Raw genomic sequence first — 23,456 nt, 5'->3', positions numbered from 1 at the left:
ACCAGGAGGCTGACTACCAAGGACTGCATCCCCGAGCCTCCCTTGCCCTCTGGCTTCCTGTTAGGTTTGACCAGAAAATACTGGCAGGATATCTGAAAATGGGAGGAGAAAGAAGTTGGGCAGTTTACCCCCACTTCACGTCCTCCCTGCCTTGTGTGTGGCAGGCAGCCCCTCTTCCATAGCACAGCTCTCACTGGGTGTGGGACACAGCTCCCTCCTCTTGCCCCTTCAGATCTAGGAGTGGGGATGGCTTTTTCCCTGTGAGTCTCGCCATGCCTAGTTGATTCCCCTCACCCTGCTCACATTTCTGTATGTGGTCTTTGTTAAGCTCCCCTTGATTAAACTCTTTGAGTATTCCATCTGCTGCTCACTGGGACATTAATATAAATGAAGGAGGCGGACAAGTCCTTGACACCATGGGGCCTACATACTGGTACATAACTACATAAACAAAATAGCTGTGAGTGCTGTGAGGGGAAAAAAAGGTGATGTAATAAAGAATGGCTAGGAGAAGCTACTTGAGGGGCTGACATTTGAACTGAGACCTAAAAGCTGAGGCAGGGGCTAGCAATCCATCCAAAGTTCTGGGAGACCCCTAGTTAAGGCAGAAGTGCATATGTAAAAGCTTTAAGCTGAGGACAAGAAGAATGAGGTATTGAAAGAATAGAGAGTCCAGAGGGGCTGGAATTTGGTGAGCTGGGGGGAGAATGGTAGAGGGACAATCAGAGAGGGACCAGTCAGTGCTGAGTATGGTGGGCGGGGGAAAGGGATTTAGACTTTGAGGCAAGAATTAGGAAGTCTTTGAAGGGTTTCAGGTTGGGGAGTAATTCAAGCCATATTTTCAATCGATAGTCTTCTACTTTGTGGGCAATGGATTATACATCAGGCAAGAGTGGGGGGTTGTTGCTGCAGTCCAGGCCAGAGGTGCTGGTGGCTTGAACCAGAATGTTGGAAATAGAAGTGGAGAGACATGAATGCATTTGAGATCCATTTACACTATGATTCTGAGGTAACGTAATACTTCAGTTTTTTCCAACCAGTGCCCTAGACCCCTGGAGGATAGTGAGCATCTGCTATATATTTTTTAAATTTTTATTTTCATTTTGATGATTATATATTTCAAAATTAATGTGGACATATTCTGGATCATCTGTATGCTCATTAGAACAGATTAGTATTATCACATAATTTCAGTGGCTGTCATTTCATTTTGTTTCTAGGAACTCCACATATGCTAATGATTACCTACAAAGATGGCATTGAGCAAGATGTAATGTTTTTTATTGAAATAACACACATATAGAAAAGTATACCACTCATACGTACATAGCTTAATAAATTTTCGCAAACCTATCATCTCTATATAATCAACACAGTTTAAGAACCCAGAAGTCCAGGAATCCCTCTTGAACTCTCCAAGTCACTCTTCACCACACCTCCAAATGTAATCACCATCCTGCTTTCTTACACCATAATTTAGTTTTGCTTGTTTTTGAACTCCGTATGAATGCAGAGATGAGAGTAACATAAGTGAGATGAAGCTGACCTCTAAAAATCCCATCCTGGTGTGTGGGCAATACGGGATTCCCACTAGGGACAGGCCTCAGTTTCAGTTCATGCTTCCTGGGCATTGTGCTGAAGATCTGATCTCAGAAACTAGAAACCAAATTATCCCCAAACCATGGAGCAATCTCATTAGCATATCACGGTGATATCATCGTTTGCCTGGATCCCCATCAATGGACATGGCCCAACATAGTCATATCAGTAGTGCCGGGTATGCCGAATGTTTATTTATTATGGCTGTGGCTGCTCTGCAGCATAATATTTTTCCACACCTTAGATGAGTCATAAGATGTTAAGAACAAAATGGTGATGTCTTGACTTTTGTCATTGCTTTTCCAGTCTGCACCCAGCAACTTTCCCAGGTCCAGATCAAAAGGTGCTTTTATGAATCTAGAAGAAAAGTTCAGCTGAATATGCTTCTAGTCACATGTACATCCCCACCCTCAACCCACCAGTCCTTATTCATTAGACCACCAGGGTCAAAAGAGGGAAGCAGGAAAATTTTGGTTTTGATGTACTCTCTTGTTCACTTCAATTCTAACTCCCCGTTACCCCACTGACTTCATGCCTCCCACTGGTCCCCAGAGTCCCTTACTAGAAGCACATGACCCCTCCCCATCCAAACATAGTCCTCTTGTCTCCCATCCTCTCCCAGTTCTGCTTTTTGTTATGTGACAATGAGTGGCATTGGGTTAATCAGAGGAATGCCCGGTGTGGTTTAGAGGAAAGAGCACTGCATTTGGGAGTTGAGAGGCCTGGTTCTAGATCTAACATATCAGTTAGGTAAATTAGTTGAAAGTGATAGAATTTGAATTAAGCAAAACAAACAAACAAAAAACAATCCAGTAATTAATGAGTTCCTACAGAGTTCAGGGATCAGACACAGTTACATCAGGGTCTCCAATGATGTCATTATGACACACTTGCTCTGTCTCTTGTCACTGCTTTCATTGGCTCTCCACCGATGATGACAAGAAGGCTGCCATTAGTCCTATCCTCTCAGCAACCCCAATAGAGCTTATGAACTTCTCTATTCCAACATACTGAAGTCAAGTCTTGTTAGCTTTGATTGGCCTCCTGGGAACACAGGTCCTGATGCTCTGATTAGCCAGGCCTAGTTCACATGCTCATCTTGGATTGGAGAATGAAGTCAGCACCACACAAAACTCTAGGACTCAGAGTAAGAAGAGTTGGTTCCCCGAAGGGACTGAGGCAAGCGAAAGCAACAAACGTTCTCTTTAACCATCAAATGAGCATGAGAGCTTAGCACATCTTTCCACCTCTGGGCCTGGTTTCTCATGGGCAAAAAGAGGGATGGACCCTATAACCCCTAAGAGCCCTTCTACCTTAACACTCTGTAATTCTACCTAACTTCTCATGAGAATGCTATGTAGTGTTTTCACCACTCAGAGAATAATACCTTAATCCAATTAAAAAGGAGAATGGTAAAGACAAACACCCTATATAATAACCCGTTTGGGAGGGGCAAGTCTCACCATAGATGCAGGCCTTCCCCATCCACTCTGCAGGATTCCTGCCCAGTGACCCTATAAAGAAACAGCCAAAGAGGCTGATGCCAATGAAGAGAGAAAGATGAAATCTGAACCGGCTACTCATTCATGAATTCAGCTAATAATTATTATACACTTCTTCTAAAGCAGTCCGCCCTTATCTGCGGTTTTGCTTTCTGCAGTTTCAGTTACTTACAGTCAACCGTGCTCTAAAAATATTAAATGGAAAATTCCAGAAATAAATAATTCATGTTTTAAATTGCATGCTGTAGCGTGATGAAATCTCATGCATTCTTGCTCTGTCCTGCCCAGGACATGAATCATCCCTTTGTCCAGTGTGTTCACACTGTATACACTCCCCACCCATTAGCCAGCCGATCTGTTATCAGATCATGATACTGTAGTGCTTGTGTTCACGGAACCCTTGTTTTACTTAATAATGGCCCCAAAGTAGAAGAAAAGTGATGCTGGTAATTCGGATATGCCCCAGAGAAGCTGTAAAGTGTTTCCTTAAAGTAAAAAGGTATGAACGTGCATGGGAAAACATAGTACATATAGGCTTCAATACTATCTGCAGTTTCAGGTGTCCACTGGGGGTCTTGGAACATAACCCCCCTCCTGTAGATTATGGGGGTGGGGGTGGGGGATGGATGCTACTGTATCTCAAGCACTGGACTAGGCTCTGGAAATGAACAATGAACAACACACAGACCCTGTTCCTGAAGTGGGCACAGACAAGTAAACTGTTGATTAACAATTCATAATGTCAAAGGCTGTGGCAAGATAATAAGGAAACTCAGATGAAAGACAGCTAACCCAGTGGGAGATAGGGCTTAGGGCATGAGGAGAAGGAAGGATAGTTTGGGAGGTTGTCCCTAAGAAGGAGATAATGAACAGGGCCTGGAAAGAGTAAGAGAAGAATTTAGCCTGATGAGAAAAGCACAGAGAGCATTTACAATGCACCCGGTTAGGGCATGTTCAGGACATCGCAGTTTGTTACAAGTGGCTGCTGTTTGGAATTTAAACCGGCAATGGCAAGACACGAGGCCAGGCCACGCCTGATTGTGAGGGACCTGGAGTACCAAATGAAGAAGACTAGATTTTATAATGTTTGCAGGTGATCTATAAGTCTCTGCTAAAAAAAAAACTGACCGCACTTCACACCTGATTAAAAAACAACTAAAGATCTCTGCAGCCCCCAGATATTGTAAGGGGTAGACCTGGGACATTCCGCTGGCTGCTCCAGAAGCTTCATCTGTCTGCCTTCTGTAGAGGGAGAAAGTCCCATACTCTACAGAAAATTGCATTACACAAAGGGAGTCATGCATGGATCCCTGTGCACCCAGTCTTGCAGGTAGGAGATTATTCCTAATGGTGTAAATCCTCAGCGCACAGATGCATCTGAACACCAGGGCTGCCCGAAATAGAAGAGAAACAAGGAAAAGTACTATTTGAGCTGTGAAAAAAACATCTACCTGATCCACTTAAAACCCTGCCCTAGAGAACAGGTGCCTTCCCAAATCTGTCATGAATTAACAAAAAAATGAAAAAAATAGCTGGTTTACATAGAAGTTTGGTATTCTCAGTCCACTACAAGAACAGTCAATTTTTAATCGTGTTGTCAAACATCATGCGAAGTGAGAAAAAAAATTTTAAAAACTTTTGTTTGGCTTTGATGTGCATTCTATTTTGCTATACTAGCCCTAACTTTCAAGCTCTGTTTCACTGACAATTAAGTGGCGATGACAGTGACAATGACAATTTCTCCTGAGTCTGTTGCAATTTTTAAAGCTTGTTCCTTCCATTGTCTCATTTGAGCTTCTCAATACCCAATTCTGTGAGGTGGTTAGCAAATATTCACCTTACAGATGAGGGACTGAAGCTCAGAGACACTCTAAAGCTACTAAAGGAGCAGAGCTTACGTCTCAAACCCAATCTTCTAACTTGATCTGCTATTTTTTTTCTAGGAGGGGCAGAAGGAGCCAAAAACTAACAAAACAAAACTAAAAACTGGATTGCAGAAAATATTGACTGCCTGTGCTTTACGTAAGGATGAGAAATTAATAACAAAGAGGTCATTTTTCACGTGGACTCAAAATGTAAGTTTTCATTTTTTTCTATTTATACCAGAGCTTTGTTGTTTTAAAAAGTCCTTTTCTTCTCAAAGTGAGAAACTATCTCTGACAGCCACGCAACTAGCAGAGCCCTCAGGTATTGATTTCCTCTGTTCCTCAGCATTGCGTTTCTCACAGGGCTCCCCACACAGGCTCCTGGTAGAAGGGAAAGGTCCAGCTACTGAACTGGCCTCTAAACTAATTTAGCTGTTTCCCATCACCATCTCTCTTGCTTTCCCAAGGCTTCCCCCTTTCTCTTCAGCTGCATCTAAGGGGGACCACGAGACAGAGATTTTAGAAAGTGAAGAGGTAAGAGGAAAGGGGACCGGGAAAGTGAAAAATAAGAGGTCTGGGGAGGAAGAAAATAGATCCCTGGAAAGAAATCTAAGAAATTCCTGTGTAAAAGTTATATCCACTTTGAAGAAAGGAGAGGGGGTGGAGCATAAAATAGAAATTACCAATGATACTACTATCACTTATTCATCGATTCGTTCATTCATTCCACAAACAATTACTGAGATCGTGGACTATAATAGCCTCTGAGATGAGATAACACACAATTGGCAAAAACAATATAAATCCTTGATGGTATGGTAGTACTGTTCTGTTCCCCAGGAAGCTGACTCTGAGGCAGAGACTAGCATGTGTAAATTCTATTAAGGAGTACACTTAAGATTAACACCCAAGGAAGGAAGGGCAGTAAGCAGGAATAAGGAGAGGATGCAATCAAACATGAAACAGTTTCAAGGGAATTCTGGGCCAGCACTGCAAGAGGTTCTAAAGTGGGTTGAGCTTTCAGAGCTGTCCCAGGCCTTCATACCCACCATGTAGATCAATCATTGGAATGGGATGAGGCCTTGGGCGGGGCAGATTTCTTCAGCTGAGGCAAGGCCAAGGGGGCTGGCAGCTGAGGGCCACATTTATAGCAGCTGAGGCAAAAAGTAACCTTCAATATCAAAGAAAGATCTTAGCAGCTCATCAGAACCTACAGCATGTGCAGTCTGGGAGAGGTGACAGACAACCATAAAATAATCACAGAAAAAAAATATAACGGCACTGTAATTGGTGCTATAAAGGACAGGTACGTGGTACCGTTTAAAAAAAAGGACAACCTAGATTGAGAGAAGAGGTTGGATTTCAGGCAAGAGAAGTAAGGCCCTGGGATGGGAGGGAGTGGGAAGGGAAAGACAGATTGGAGAGCTTCTCTGAATATAATATGGACAGGTTATGGTTGAGTATGTTGGCAATTTCTTTGTTTCTTACTAAAAAAAGGTATATAAATATAAGCAAAATTTGCATAGCTGAAGTCTCCATTTGTGTCTCTATTGTGTTCACTGCAGACCTATGGCAATGATCGATCAGAAGCCCATTTCTCTGGGGAACTAAGGCACCTCTCTGGAGAGAACTCAGACCAGACTAAGAGAGGTGATAACCCCAGAAGTCTGTGGTTTAAGAAAGCAGGATTGAGAAAACCCATTTTGGTGTCAAGGCCTGGGTTTGAGTCACTTCCCAGCTCTGTGATTTTAAGCAAATTACTGAACCCCTGTCAAGCCTCAGTTTCTTGTGTATAAAATGGAGTAATAACACCAACTTTACAAGGCTGTGAAAACAATTTTGAAGTTCTAAAAGTTGAGTGATTCTCAACTTTTAGAAATGGAACACCAAGTACAGGCATTAGTATGATAAAGTTGTCTAAGGTGGTGCTACCCAAGGTGTGGTCCTCAGACTAGCTGCAGCACCTGGCAGCTTTGTTAGAAATGAAAAATCTCAGGCCGCATTCCAGACTACACATGCTGACTCAGAATTTCTGGAGTAGGGATCCCAGGAATCTAGGTTCGAACAATTCCCAATGACCAAGCATCCAGGTTCACCTGGGACCAAGGAGCATCTGAAGATGAGGGACTTTTAGTGCCAAAACTAGAAAGTCTAGGACCATCTAAGATGAGTTGGTTACCCTAACTCCACATAATTTTTATGTGTGTCAAATCTGAACCACTGCTTTAACATAATCATGTGTATTTTTAAATTAACATAATATAGTGAGCAACATGTTTGCAGATTCCAGCAGAGGTATCCACAAATCCCTAGGGGACAGCTATGAATGAGTGCTTTAAAGTAAACCAATATTTAATGAAGATCCTTTACAAGTCAAATGTTTGGGTAGATGCTCTCTATTTTACTTCTTTGATCTTATGGCATTTTCTGGGAGGTAGGTATCTTCATCCTCATCTAAAAATCTGAGATTTAAAGAAGTTAGTATTTTACCTATAGGATCACCAATTAAGCCAAAGAGGATGTCTTTTCAGAGCCTGTGCTGGTTCCATTAAACCCACGTTTCCCCAAGAGTGAGATGCATCTCACAGGAGAATGAGAGATGATTTAATGTGGCATAGGCAATGATTTTAGCATTAAATAAGACATCACATTGTAAGAAATAATATTACAAATTGATAATGCATATATAGCCCTTACTATATGCTAGGCACTGCAGCCCCACTGCAATGCCTGGCATGTCCCCAGACACACTTGGAGGAGGTGACCAGATCTAGGGCAGGAGACCTAAGTGGAAATATCTGAGGGTGGAATAATCATTATAGCAAATATTCTCATATTAATTTATTCAATACTCATAACAGCTCTGCAAAAGGACCCTCTGAGGCTCAGAGAGGTTAAGGAACTTGCCCAAGTTCACACAGTATGAGAGGCTGAGCTTTAAAGCCAAGTAGGCTATCTTCAGAGCCAGTACTTTTAATTGCCATATGGTATACAAATGGTAAAGTAGACTGGAAGCCTTGACAGTTGGGTTTAGGCCTCACTGTGCCACTAACTAGCTCTATGTCCTTGAGCAAGTCACATACTCTTTTCAGGTCTTACTTTCTTCATCTGTGATTAAGGGCTTCATGGAAGTCTATTAAGACGATTGTTCCAAGGTCAAAAGGATAACAAAGAAGAGAGTATGCTTCTGTCTGTGAGATATAATGGTCCCATATGTGAAGCCTGGGTATCCAGAGATGCTGAGATAATAGTTGTCATCATCATTATCATTTCACGACTGGTGCTTTATATACACTGTCTCTAATCCTCACAAACAACCCTGAAATGTAAACATGTGGTGAACATCTATAGTTTAGTCTGCTTCACATCTCTCCATTTCTGGAAAAAACAAGCTCCCTTCTTTTGAGGAATATCCCTCTACCAACTCCAACATGTGCTTCTAATGAAGGCTGTCAATCACAGTAAACCACTTGCCCTTGCCAAAGCTGATTGGTCCAAGTTTCAGCATGTGATCCAAGTTAGGCCAATAAGAACCTTCTGAAGATTTTTCAAACAAGATCAGAAAGAAGAGAGGCAATCTCCCTCTGGTGGAGAAGCTATGAAATATGAGGTCATGTTTTCGACCACTGGAAGAAGCCATCCTTAGGAACTAATATCTTTGCATATAGAAGTAAGCAGAGAATAGAAAAAGAAAGAAGTGCCCTAACAATGTTGCAGATTCTAGTTCCAGTTGTCACTGGAATCCAGCTATACCCTACCCTTCCTGGGCTTATAGGTAATAAACTATATAAGCCCCTCTGGTTGAGTCCCACTTATGCCATTTAAGTTATTTACACTCATTAAATTAATCTGAGTTAGATGTCTGGCATGTGCAACCAAGAGTCCTTGTCGATAGAATATTAATATTATTCTCTTTCTACTTTCTCAGTTTCGAACTGAGGTTACCTGGCTAGTGAATGCCATCCTGGGATTAGAGCCCAATCTGCTATTGAATACAAAAGCCAGGGCTTTCTCCATCACCATCCTGCCTCCCCCAACCTGATAAGATAGGTCTAGAAGGTAGGGACTCCTTTCCTGGTCTCATGCTTTATTGCAAAAGTATAACATGAGTTGGCTAAACATTCACGGGGCTCCTCAAAGAGGTAACTCCTAGATTCCCCTGATACTATCCAGAATTTCCAAAGAGGTACTTAGGGAAGACACTGAACATGGAGTCTTCACTGGCTGCACAATTATGTAGTGGACATGGATGGGGTGAGCTCTCAAGAGGCCTCTGCTGTAAGGGTTAATGGTCAGATTTTGCTGGTGGCAGAGCAGACCTAAAAAATCAAAATGACTTTGGACTTTGGGGATTTGCCCATAGCTAAGCACCTACAAGAGAATGAGGCCTACTCAACTGTTCAGGGGAAAATCAGCCCATGCCACCAAAAGCATCCCATTTTTTGTTAGAGATACACTTCACATCCAGGCCTCCTGACTTTCAATCCAATGCTCTTTCCACTAACTCAAACTGCCTTTGTATTACTACCCTTCCAGATATTGCAAAATGTTTCTTGAACTGTAACAGTAGTTATCAGGTTTCAGAAATATTGCTTAATCAAGACCTAGCTAAGAAAAAAGAAAAAGAAAGATTTAATCCATTGACATTTGAAGGCATTCTTGATTTAAAAAAAAAAAAAAATCCTGTAGCATTATTACCAATAACATTTATTCAGTACCTTAGAATTGAACAATGCGAATAAACCACTTCTGAGTTCATTTAACTACCTAAAAATCTGTATGAACTCTCTACAACATGTAGACACTGTGCTAGGTGCTGGGAGCAGAGTGATGATACAGCCAGACATACTCCCTGCTCTCATAGAGCCTGGAGCCAAGCAAGGGAGACCACTGTGAAATAAACAGACAGATGGAAAATTGTAAATGAGAAAAAGGATTAAAACAGGAGAGAAAAAAGAGAGAACTAATTTTTGAAGGGAAGGGTTGGGGAGATGGGGATCAGGGGATTTCCAATCTAGGTCAGATGGTGTTAATGCATCTCTAAACAGACAAACTCAAAGATTTCCAATTTTGCAAAAATAAGTGCATTTGGGGCATGGTAATTAAAGGGGGAGCAATCATGTGTTTAGCCAATTGGTCTCAGAGAAGGAACCATCACTTTTAAGTCTCCCAAGAGTTTGGAGCTCCTGCAGTGATGGCTCATCCAGCATGAAGAACAGATTCTTGGACATCCTAAACAGTGCCCTGTAGAGCCCAAAACAAAGGGAAAATGTGCACTTCTATATACACTCATCAAAATATCCTTCAAAATCTTTTGAACTAAGGAAGAAAAATTAATAGAAGCTCTATAATCAAAAGACATGACAATCTATAAAGCCCCATATTATATGCCCAACCTGTCCCCACACATTGTCAATGCTCATAAACCTGCCTGGTGGGTTATTTGAAGACCTAGGGGCCAGGAAGTTGGGACTGAATGGAAATGGCTGTTCCCATCACACAAAGATACAATATGGTAACAGTAACAATAGCCTGTCTTTATTTAAAAATTTGATATTTGCTCATCACAAGTTTATTTTGCTTTTTAAATTTTTTTCATTAAAATATCTTGATTATTATTATTTCAATTACTAAGTTTTTTGGCACCCCTGTGAATTTTGCTGCCAGAAGTGAGCTCTTCCCTCACCTTACCCTAATCCTCACCCTGGTATTGAACCAGGCAAAGACTTCAACTTTTAATATTTCCAAAAGCAAAAATCTACGACAGGTATGACTGCATGCCTTTTCCTACCATGTATCCTTTTGACACAGCATAAGCTTGAATAATGTCAGATATGAACTTTTAGGAACTAGGTTTCCCTTTAGCAATTTTGTTTTCAGCACATGCCAACACTTGGAAATTGTCATCTGAGTGGAAGAAAGGGGTCACTCTTCTGCCAAATTTTGTTGCGTGTAAGATGCTGGTGGTTGGATGCATTGTAGAAAAGCAACATCTGGTTTCAATGCTACTTTTTTCCCCTTAAAATAAAATCATTTCTAGAAAATTTGCTACTTTTTACTTAATAATTTGGAAATAGTCCATGGTCTTATTATTGGGTTCAAAAAAAGATGTTAGAACATATATTTTTATTCAAGCGTTTTCTTATTAAAAAGGTTTTGGCTGTGTATGGCCATGCCACCCTGAACATGCCCGCTCTCGTCTGATCTCAGAAGCTAAGCAGGATAGGGCCTGGTTAGTACTTGGATGGGAGACCACCTAGGAAGACCAGGGCTGTAGGTGTTAAAAAAAAAAGAAAAAAGAAAAAAGATTTTGGCACTCTCTTTCCAGTTGGCACCAAGCTGTGGGCATCTCTCAGGACAACTGGCCCAAGTGCACACCACAAGACAGAGGGCAAGAGAAAGCCCTTCCACAAGAAGTGAAAACATGAGCTGGGACGTCCTGCTGCCAACATTAAGATTACTCTGCGCTGAATACACACAGCCCGTGTTGGGGGAGGAAACAAGAAGTACCGTGCCTTGAGGCTGGACATGAGGAACTTCTCCTGGGGCTCCGAGTATTGAACATGCAAAACAAGGATTATTCATCTTGTCTACAATCCATCCAACAAGCATGCCCATTGACAGCACACCATACAGACAGTAGTACAAGTCACACTATGTACTGTCCCCAGGCCGCAAGGAGGAGGCCAAGCTGAGTCCTCAGGAGGGAGAGATTTTAAACAAGAACCCATCAAAGAAAATACATAAGAAATATGATGAAAGGAAAAAGAATGCCAAAATCAGCAGTTTTCTAGAGGGGCAGTTCCAGCAGGGCAAGCTTCTTGGCTTCTTGTATGCATCACTTCAAGACCAGGCCAATGTGGCTGAGCACATGGCAATGGGCTAGAGGGCAAGGAGCTGGAGTTCTAAGCAAGGAAAATCAAGGCCTGGGAAGGCAAATAAATCCTTCCCCCACCCATTTTAGCTCATGTAATAAAGGTGTTTATTGTTCTTAAAAAAAAATTGTTTTTGGAGGCACACTTTCTAGCGTAACCAGAAGCCAGGTATAATCTGAATTAAACTAAAGAATGACATTTCTCTGGTCTAGGTTCCCAGTTCTGATTAGGCAACACCCAAACATACTACCTATTGCTCAATAAATGTCACAGAATTCCTTGAACAAAATTAAATGTGTGCTTGCTTTCAAACTAAAGCACAGTGCCTTCCTGCATGATTATGTTAAATGTTGTGATGAAATCAAGCTAACACTGCTGAGGTGTGGCAGTCCCAAAGAGGCTGAGAACTCCCAGCCCAGATCCTAGTATTAGAACTTCTCAGCAAACTAGATGCAAATGCAAAAGAAACAAAAATAAAGCCACACCCAGCTCACGAAGTACTGGCTGTGTGACCTTCAGTGAGTAACATAATCTCACTTTTCCTCAAATGTTGAATGGGCCAACTTGAGCTTGACTCCTAGTGGTGTTGTGAGGTTAAAAAGAAACTATCCATTGTGGCACAGAGTTCTTATGGCCCCCCATATTTATCTCCTCTTACTCTACAGGCATAGAAACCCCAACTTTTATAGCTGCTATACATGGCTGTGCAGAATAAAGACTACATTTCCGAGCTTCCCTTGCAACCAGATGCGCTCATGTGGTTCAATTCTAGCCAAGGAAATACAAGCAACAACTAGTGATGGAGAGCCAAGAGCCATCCTAGAATGTAAAGGCAATACCCCAGGAATGGCAGAACAGCAAGATAGGAGAAGCATGAATCTTTGACCCCAAAGAGCCATCATATCAGCTATGGGCTGCATATGTCCAGACTGTTATATGAGTGATAAATAAAATTCTATCTTGTTTATTAAGCCACTGTTACCTTGAGTGATATTCATGTAACAGATATTCATGCAAAGGACATCTACCCATGATCAATCATGTAATTCCTTTTTATTAATTACAAATGTGCCTGGGAGGGGGTCATTTCTAAGGGACTATTTAAAAAATCAAATTGTCTCACCATATGCTTTATACTAAAAACCTCTAAGAATCAACAACATTTTCCAGATTTGCTACAGATGATTTTTAAAAATAAAACACCACAGATATGGCTAAAGCTCCTGGCCTCACCCATCCGATTTCTGACAGGTTATGGCCCTTTGGAGGTGGGTGAGTATCCTCCCCATTCTGTATTTATGTCTTAATAAGTACATGTATCCGTAAGAAATATAAAGTATAGCTTTGGATAACTTTTAATCTTACACATATTGGTTACACACTGCATATAACACTTAGCAACTTTCTCATTTAGGAGGCTATTAAAAGCAATGCCACAACAATCATCTTTGTTAAATATGGGGAAGGTGTCATTGGTTTCATATTATTCTCCATACATTTTGTGTATTTGAAATACATTATAAGCACAATTTTAAATAAGAAGTAAGAATTTAAAAGAACTAATCCAAAGCTGTGTTGACAGATAACATCACCAAGACCACTCTGATTGGGGGCAGGAGAAGAGCAGGACATGGCTGGTTGTTCCTTAAACATTTTACCCTATATGTGTGAGCAATCAACTTTAAAAAAAAAAAAAAAAAGCAAAAATTCTGAACTTACCCAGCAAATATGTGAATAGGTGAGTAATTACTTTAGAAATCTAAATCTTTCTAAAATATTCACCACAGTTTTTTCTTAAAACACTCAATTCAGGTATATTTGATAGGTATAACTCTACCTATAAAATGTCTACTAAAACTACTCCTTTATTATAGTTACTATAATGAATTTTGATAGGTGATCAATAAAATTCTTTCGAACATAAAAACATTAAATTAGGATAGAATGAATCATTTTCTCTTGATCTGAGGAATAAAAATGCAGATTATTGGGGTATCAATTTTTTATTTGTTTATTTATTTTTATTTTTATTTGTTTAATTCCTTAATGTCACCACATATTTGACTCCTTTTACCCCATCTACTTCCCTCCTCCCCACTCTCCTCCTACCCTCTGGTAACCACTAGTCCATTGTCCATGTCCATGAGTCTCCGTTTGTCCTGTTCATTTGTTGCTTTTATGTTTATATCCCACAGGTATCAGTTTTTTAAAACAGGCATTTCTCCATACTTCATTTATATATGGGCTATCCATGCAAAGATAGCATCTACTTCTCACATTATCCTTCACCATTAGAGGACTAACAGTGACAAAAATTCAACTTCTTAAAAAAGTTATATGTTCATAATAATAGAAAGAAAAGACTAGTTGGAAACTGACCCTTCTTGCACAGTCATAGCCCCCTAAGGTCCTGTTTGAGTCCCGTCACCTCACCTCCCAGGCAGGAGCTGACAACTGGGGTTGCTGACCTGAGCTGGGCTGACTTAATTACATTCTCTGACCCAAAATTTGGATGTAAGGTGCAGAGTCAGGGTCTTTTGGTCATTTAAGCTGAAGACAGATGACATTGTGAGTTATGAGGCAGCTGTGCACAGAGAAGCAGAGCTGGTCCACAGAGAACAAGAAGAAAAAAGAGGAGGATGGAAAAGTAGGGATGAGGAGCCAGAGGTCCCAGACAGGAGGTGCCTAAGAGGACAGCTGCCCTGAAAAAAGGCATTCTGGTCTCTCCTAAAGCCCACAACACTGGTCATCCTTGGATGCCATGTGATAATCTTGTATCCTTAGAGTAAAACCCTGTCCTATGTGCATCATCTCATGTATGTGGATATACAGTTGATCCTTGACCAACGTGAGTGTTAGGGGCACAGACATCCTACACAGTTGAAATTCATGTATAACTTTTGGCTCCCCCAAAACGTAACTACTAATATCCTACTGTCGATTGGAAGCTTTACTAATAATATAAATAGTCAATTAACACATATTTTGTATGTTATATGTATTATATACTATATTATTATAGTAAAGTAAGCTAGAGAAAATATTATTAAGAAAGTCATAAGAGAAAATACATTTATATTATGTATTTATTGAAAAAAACCTAGGTATAAGTGGACCCACACAGTTCAAAATCATATTGTTCAAGGGTCAACAGTATGCATAAATATTACTATTATTCATTTATTTCTGCTTAAGCTAGTTTGAAGTAGGTTTTTTCACTTGCAAGCAAAAGAGCCTTGATTCTTAACTCCCAGTGTAGGCTTTCTGTGAGGCTTCTGCCAGCCACCCACCTCTCCATATAATTAGCGGATGTTTTATACGCTTATATATACCATGAGGACTCACCAGGAAATAGCCAACACTACAGCGTTTTCCCTCTGAAAGCTGTCAGATTAGAAACAAACAATATTGTGTTCATATGGGTGTTCCCTGGGCTTATATTTAGCAATCAAACCATCACTTATTCTTTCCCATATGCCATTTATATGAGATTAATAGATTTAAGTCAAAAATTTCCAGGTGCAGCTACTCTGATAATGCATGCCAATCATCTCCGAAAACACAAAATCCTGAACTTGACTTTTCTGCTAAAGCAATCAACAGGGAACTGGAAGCCACATTTCTGGTTCCACCCCAGAGCTTGCTCATTCTTTGATGGTTTTACCGGCCATTTTAAGACTGCATTCTACACAACTGCTGGGTGCCCTTTAAACTGCTGAACAATCATCCCAAATACCACCATGTTAAAAAAAAATATATCTTGGGTTTCTCTGTAAAAAGAGAACATGATGAGAAGAACAAGGTAACTTGTAAATATAATGATTTAAAAAATAATCAAACAATAAGAAAAATTATATTTAATATCTCCCACATAAATGGATGTAATATCTTGAGTATTTAACTTGATTCAATTATCAGCTGAAATTCTTTAAGGAACCTGGACCAGATCCCACATAATAAACATCCCACCACAGATCCATTATGGAATGTGGAAAGGCAGGAATAAAAAGTGGTTGAAAATATAAACTGTGACATCTGGCTGGACTGACTTGTATTCAGCTACTAGGCTCTGCTTCTGAAGGGCTGTGTGACTTGGAGCAGGTTGCCTAACCTTTCTGAATCTTGGTTTCTCCATCTGAAAAACAGGGATAATAATAATGACTGCACCATGTGAGGATGAAACAAGACAATGCATATAGAGCACTTAGCACAACGCTTGCATACAGCAAACCTGGGTGAATGTTGGTGGTGACTGTTATTGTCATTGTTGAGGTGGTTGTTACCATGGAATAGCCTGTTAAGCTGAAGGCTGTTGAGACTCAAAGGTCTGGATTTCAAGCTATTTTTGCAAGCAATAAACTACTAAAAATAGGAGGCAGTGTTTACTCTCATAGCTTTGTGGAACAGCAATGACTTGGTCTCTGACCAAGTAGATTTGGTGGTAGCATAAATGGCCTTGTAACTGCCTCTGAGTTCAGACCACATCCTGACTGGACCTCACTCTGGGGAGGTTTGGACAACCCAGAAAAAAGCAGGACCAGCAAATTTCTATAGGCCAGGCCTTTCGCAAAGCTTTCCAAGAGGAGCAGGCCTGTGACTTTTCTGTTCTACCTAGGATATTGTGAAGATGGCAGAAGACCCAGATGACAAACTGGTTGTCAGTTGGATGGGTTCACCAACCTCCGGTGTTCTTTATCTCACTACCAACACCCCATATAGTGCCAGGGCCAGTGTCTTAGTGGCACTAAATGAGGTGTTGGTAGTGAGATAAAGTGGGGCTCTGAGATAGAAAAGAGCCCCCTCCTTTCTTAGGAGATGAGCAATGGAGTTTTGCTACAACCCACCCTGTGGATTAGCCTGACCATAATCCTAGGAGGTGACAACTATCCAAACTTGAACCTCTCCTGGTTTATAGGACCCATCAAAGGTTAGGCACTCATCTTCAGAAATAATACATTCCAAAGTTTCATAGAGACCTGTCATATACTTTTGAAGCTTAACAGGAAACTGGATCCATTTCTTGGATTTGCTTTTTTTTCAATGGCAGAAAATATGTTCTCATACCAATATGTTATAGCTCACTTGACTTTGTATACACACATATTCTGTGTATGTGTGTGTATGTGTATGTTCTACAAATACTAAGGACTAACATAATTTTCTTTTTCTCATTTTTTCTTGACACACATCTTGAAATCTATAATATGTGCAGCATGTGTCTGAGTATATAGTGATATCGCAGTCACCAACAAGTGATGCGTAATGTCTAATCTCTTAAAGATTTTTAAAATTATATCTATTTTATTTTTGTTATCAAAATTTCAGCAACAATTTCCTAGTAAATTCAACAGAGGAGGGAATAGGAGGCAAGAATAAAGAAAGATTGTTGTATAGTGTATCAAGATATTATGTAACAAGAATGAGGCCCATGCTTAATTTTTATCCACACAGAGATACAAAAGCACTGAATAGAATCAAGGATCCTAGAGTTTGGAAGAGACTTGAGGAGATTAACTAAATGCTGGTTAATTGAAAAAAACTAATAAAATAATTATATGCAAACAATATGACTGTCTATATAACAACAACAACAACAACAACAACAAAAACCAAAAGATTCTTCAAACTACTAAAATTAGAAAGACTCCTGGATAAACATATTCAAAAATTAGTAGTAATCCCATATCCCAACAGAAAACTAATAGAAAGTATAATTTAAAAGCAAAAAAAAAAAAAAGAGATCACATTAATAATAGCAATAAAGATAACTAAGGATATAAAGAAGACACGACATCAAGACTGACAAGAGGGGTGGAGACATGAAACAAGCTGGTCCCATACCCACCTGTGGCACTTGAATATCTGGAGGGCTATCTCAGCTGTGGAGGCCCCCCTGGAGGAGACAGGAGCTCCAGCACCACACTGGGGCTCCCTGGCCCAGAATTCTAGTGTTGGGAAGAGAAGTCCTCACAAATGTGACTGTGAAAATCAGTAGAGATTCTGACCATCTGGGTGAGACAGAAGGCAGCTGAAAATGCAGAGGCCCCTGTAAAAGGCCCATGCACATACTTACTCACTTGCAAGCACTCACCCTGGGCTCTGCCAAAGGGATAGCAGCTCAGGAGGTGCCAGAGACATACAGGAAAAGACTGAGTTGTATGACTTCAGCACAAGGGCTAGAGGGACAGCCACCATTGTTCCTTTGTTGAACCCTCCTCCTCTGTAGCCTATAGGCAGGCACCATCTTCCCTGTATTGAACCTTCCCCCCACACAGCCAAACCCAAATCTGCATTGGTCTGGGGACATGTCCTCTGCTCCACCCTGTGACTCCCTTAGACCCTGTCCAACCCAACTCGCAAATTGTCAGGCAACCAACCCCAGCCCACACACTCTCTGCAAGGGGCTCCTTCTGCAGCAATACACAGGCCTGGGCTCCTACACCTCAGGAAACACTTTCAGGGTTGGGCAACCAGCCCCGTCTGAGCTACAGGATTTCTTGAACAAATTTTGGGAGTCTGCAAGCCCAAAGTGGGCAGCAGCTGGCCTCGGTGTGATCTGGGACTTGCAAGTAGCCACAGGCTCAGCACTGGCAAAATATCTGAATCCACACTAACCTGAGAAACGCTATTTGCCCCATCCTAGTGACTCCGTGGAATCTGCCTCATCTAACTTACATACCACCCGAGGTTCTTTCAGCTGCTAAGCCTTAAGAGCAGCCCACAGGACTTGGAGTGCCCTTGGCCTTTTGCAGAGCTACCCCCAGCCCAGTACTGGTGGCAGTTGGCCTTGGTTCATCACACGGCCTCTCCCACGTGCCTCCAGATCCAGCACAGACAGCAACCAACCAAAGATAGCTTTGTAGCTCCTACCAGTTAGCCCCAGGCTGTCACAGGCAACAGCTAACCTTTGCCTGCAGGGAAGTCCTTTCCAAGGTGCTCCAGAGCCAACACACTCAGATGCTGGCATTAGACCTCAACAGAGCACCGTCTAATTAGCTGCACAAGCAGCACACCCAGACAATGGTCTCAACAGGCACACCAGCCAGTTGAAGCAAATCTCACTCTGTGGTCAGCCTCCACACAGCAGCTCAAATCCTGTGAGTGTGGCCAATCCTTAAAGCCAGTGAGCCTGAAAGTCAATCCCACCCACGGAAATGCCAACAGCAATCGAGGCTCAACTACAACAGTAGTTGGCACACACAGTCCACACCAGGGACACATTTGGCACACCCAGCACAGATGATCAGGGAGACTGAGCCACTGGGCCACACAGGTCACCTGCTACATAATACCACCGAACTAAGACTGGGAGATGTAGCAGCTCTACCCAATATATAGAAATGAATACAGAGAGGCAGCCAAAATGAGAAAATGAAGAAATATGTCCCAAATAAAAGAATAAAAGAAAACTCCAGAAAAAGAACTAAATGAAATATAGGCAAGCAACCTACTAGACAGAGTTCAAAATATTAATTATAAGGATGTTCAAGGAAGTTAAAGGAAGAATAGATGATCTCAGTGAGAACTTCAACAAAGAGATAGTAAGCGTAAAAAAAGACATAAAAAACAACAGTCAGAAATGAAGAATACAACTACTTAAATGAAGAACACACTAGAAGGAATCAACAGTAGACTAGATGAAGTAGAAGACTGAATCAGCGATTTGGAAGACAAAGTAGCAGGAAACACCCAATCAGAACAACAAAAAGAAAAGAGAATCAAAGAAAAAAAAGAAAAATGAGGATAGTTTAAAAGACCTCTGAGACAATATCAAGCATAACAACATTTGTGTCATAGGGGTACCAGAGGGAAAAGAGAGAAAGCAAGATATTGAGGACCTATTTGATGAAATAACGATTGAAAACCTGGTGAGTGAAATAGATATTGTTACAAGTCCAGAAAGTGCAGACGGTCCCATACAATATGAACCCAAACAGACCTACACCAAGACATGTCATAATTAAAATGGCAAAGGCTAAAAACAAAGAGAGAATCCTAAAAGCAGCAAGAGAAAGTTACCTTATTACCTACAAGGGTACTCCCATAAGAATGTCAGCTGATTTCTCAACAGAAAATTTGCAGGCCAAAAGGGATTGGAATGAAATATTCAAAGTGATGAAAAGCAACGACCTACGACCAAGACTACTCTACCCAGTAAGGCTATCAATTAAAATTGAAAATGAGATTCCTTCCCTGACAAGAAACAGCTAAAGGAATTCATCATCACCAAGCCAGTATTACAAGAAATGTTGAAGGGACTTCTTTAAAAAGGAGAAAAAGGAAAAATAACATAAGTATAAATAATAAAATGGCAATAACAATATACCAATCAATAATCACTTTAAATGTAAATAGATAAATGCTTCAATTAAAAGACATAGTGTAGCCAAATGGATAAGAAAACAAGACCCACACATATGCTGTCCACAAAAAAAAAAAAAAAAACATTCCAGATCAAAAGACACACAGAGACTGAAAGTAAAGGGATGGAAAAGGATATTTCATGCAAATAGAAATGAAAAACATCCAGTGTGGCAATACTTATATCAGACAAAATAGACTTTAAAACAAAGGCTATAATAAGAGACAAAGAAGGACATTACATAAGGATAAAGGGATCACTACAATGAGAGAGTATAACCCTAGTAAACATTTATGTACTCAACATGGGAGAACCTAAATATATAAAGCAAATAACAACAGACACAAAGAAAGAGGCTGACAGTAATAGTATAGTAGGGGACTTTAACACCCCATTGACACCAATGGACAGATCTTCCAGACAGAAATCAAGAAGGAAACACTGGCCTTAACTGACTAGACCAGATGGATTTAATTCATATTTTTAGAGTGTTTCACCCCAAAGCAACAGAAATTACATTCTTCTCAGGTACACATGGAACATTTTCCAAGATAGACCAAATGTTAGGCCTCAAAACAAATCTCAGTAAATTTAAGAAGACTGAAATCATATCAAGAGAAAAAAAAATCATATCAAGAGTCTTCTCCAACCACAACGGTATGAAACTAGAAATCGATCATAAGGAAAAAACAAAAAATACACAAAAATATGGAGGTTAAATAATATGCTACAAAATAACAAATGAGCTAACAATGAGATCAAGAATAAATCAAAGGATACCTTGAAACAAATGAAAATGAAAGCACAATGACCCAAATCTATGGGACACAGCAAAAGCCATTTTAAGAGGGAAATTCATAGCAATACAGGCCTACCTCAAAAAATAAGAAAAATCTCAAATAAACAATTCAACTTTACACCTAAAGAAATTAGAAAAAGAACAGCAAATAAAATACTAAGTGAGTAGAAGGAAGGAAATAATAAAAGTCAGAGTGGAAATATACAAAATAGAGTCTAAAAAAAATACAAAAGATCAATTAAACTAAGAGCTTGCTCTTTAAAAGATAAACAAAAGTGATAAATCTTTAATCAGTCTCATCAAGAAAAAAAGAGAAAGGACCAAAATAAATAAAATCAAAAATGAAGGGAGAGAAGTGACAACTGACTCCACAGAAATACAAAGAATCATAAGAAAATACTATTAGCACTTATATGCCAACGAATTGAATAATCTAGAAGAAATGGAACCAACCAATTACTATTAATGAAATAGAATCAGTAATCAAAAAAACTCCTAAAAAACAAAAGTCCTGGCCCATATGGCTTCATATGAGAATTTTATCAAACATTCAAAAAGAATTAACACCTATTCTTCTTAAACGATTCCAAAAAATTGAAGAAGAGGGAAGGCCTCCTAATTCCTTTTATGAGGCCACCATTACCTTGATTCCAAAAGAAAGAAAGAAAGAAAGAAAGAAAGAAAGAAAGAAAGAAAGAAAGAAAGAAAGAAAGAAAGAAAGAAAGAAAGAAAGAAAATTATAGGCTGATATCCCTGATGGACAAAGATGTAAAAATCCTCAAAAAAACATTAGGAAACCTAATTCAGCAATACATTAAAAAGATCATACACCATGATCAAGTGGGATTTATTCCTGGGATACAAGTTTGTTTCAATATCAGCAAATCAATTAATGTGATACATAACATTAACAAATTGAAAGATAAAAATCACATAATCATATCAATAGATGCAGGAAAAGTGACAAAATCCAGCATCCATTTATGATAACAACTCTCAGTAAAGTGGGAATAGACGGAATATACCTCAACATAACAAAGTCATCTATGATAAACCCACAGCTAACATCATACTCAACAGGAGAAAACTAAAAACGTTTTCCTTAAGATCGAGAACAAACAAGGATGTCCACTTTCACCACTTTGATTCAACATAGTATTGGAAGTCCTAGCCACAGCACTCAGACAAGAAAAAGAAATAAAAAGTATTCAAATTGAAAAGAAATAAGTAAAACCGTCATTTTTAGATGACATGATACTATACATAGAGACCCCTAAAGATTCCACCCCCCCCAAAAAAAAAACTTAGAAACTGGAAATGAATTCAATAAAGCAGCAGGATACAAAATTATTCAGAAATTGGTTGCATTCTTATAAACCAATAACAAACTATCAGAAAGAGAAATTAAGATAGTAATTCCGTTTACGATTGCATCAAAAAAACAAAATGCCTAGGAATAAATTTAACCAAGGAGGCAAAACAGCTGTACTTGGAAAATTATAAGTCATTGAAAAAAGAAACTGAAGAAGATACAAATAAATGGAAGCCTATACTGTGCTCATAGATATGAAGAATTAACAACGTTAAAATGTCCATACTACCCAAATCAATCTATAGATTCGATGCACTCCTTATCAAAATACCAATAGCATTTTTCACAGAACTACAACAAATAATCCTAAAATTTATATGGAACCATAAAAGACCCCGAATAGCCATGGCAATCCTGAGAAACAAGAATAAAGTTGGAGGTATCGTGCTACCTGATATCAAACTATACTACAAGGCTATAGTAATCAAAACAGCAAGGTGCTGACATAAATATAGACACATAGATTCATGGAACAGAATAGAGAGCCCAGAAATAAATCTACACCTATATGGCCATTTAATCTATGACAAAAGAGGCAAGAATACACAATGGGGTAAAGACAAACTATCCAACAAATGGTGTTGGGAAAACTGGATAGATACATGCAAAAAAGTGAAACTGGACCACTTTCTTACACCATATACAAGAATATACTCAAAATGGATTAAAGACTGAAATGTAAGACCCAAAACCATAAAACTCCTAGAAAAAAAACACTCTAACATTGGAAACTCTTTAACATTGTTCTTAGTATATATTTTTTTAAAATATAGTTTCTGGGGCAAGGGAAACAAAAGAAAAAATAAACAAATGAGACTATATCAAACTAAAAGTTTTTGCACAGCAAAGAAAAACATCAACAAAAGGAAAAGACAACCTACTGAATAGGAGAAGATATTTTCCAATGATACATGAGATAAGGGGTTAATATCCAAAATGTATAAAGAACTCATACAACACACACCAGTATTTCTCCAAACAGGATATACAGATGGCCTACAGACATATAAAAAGATTCTCAATGTCGCTATTCATCAGAGAAATGCAAATTAAAACCACAAAGAGAAATCACCTAAAACTTG

At 39.6% G+C, this 23,456-nt stretch overlaps 2 pseudogenes; both read left to right on the top strand.

Moving 5' to 3' along the window:
* The window catches only part of LOC112472290, a 16,923-nt pseudogene extending 5,015 nt beyond the window's left edge, over window positions 1-11,908 (top strand).
* Window positions 11,129-11,246, top strand: LOC112472477 (annotated as a pseudogene).
* Window positions 11,909-23,456: the final 11,548 nt, after the last annotated feature.

Source organism: Pteropus alecto, unplaced genomic scaffold, assembly GCF_000325575.1.
Source record: "Pteropus alecto unplaced genomic scaffold, ASM32557v1 scaffold76, whole genome shotgun sequence".
NCBI classification, from domain to species: domain Eukaryota; kingdom Metazoa; phylum Chordata; class Mammalia; order Chiroptera; family Pteropodidae; genus Pteropus; species Pteropus alecto.
The sequence above is the reverse complement of the archived record's forward strand: the minus strand, read 5'-3'. Positions and strand labels throughout refer to the sequence as shown.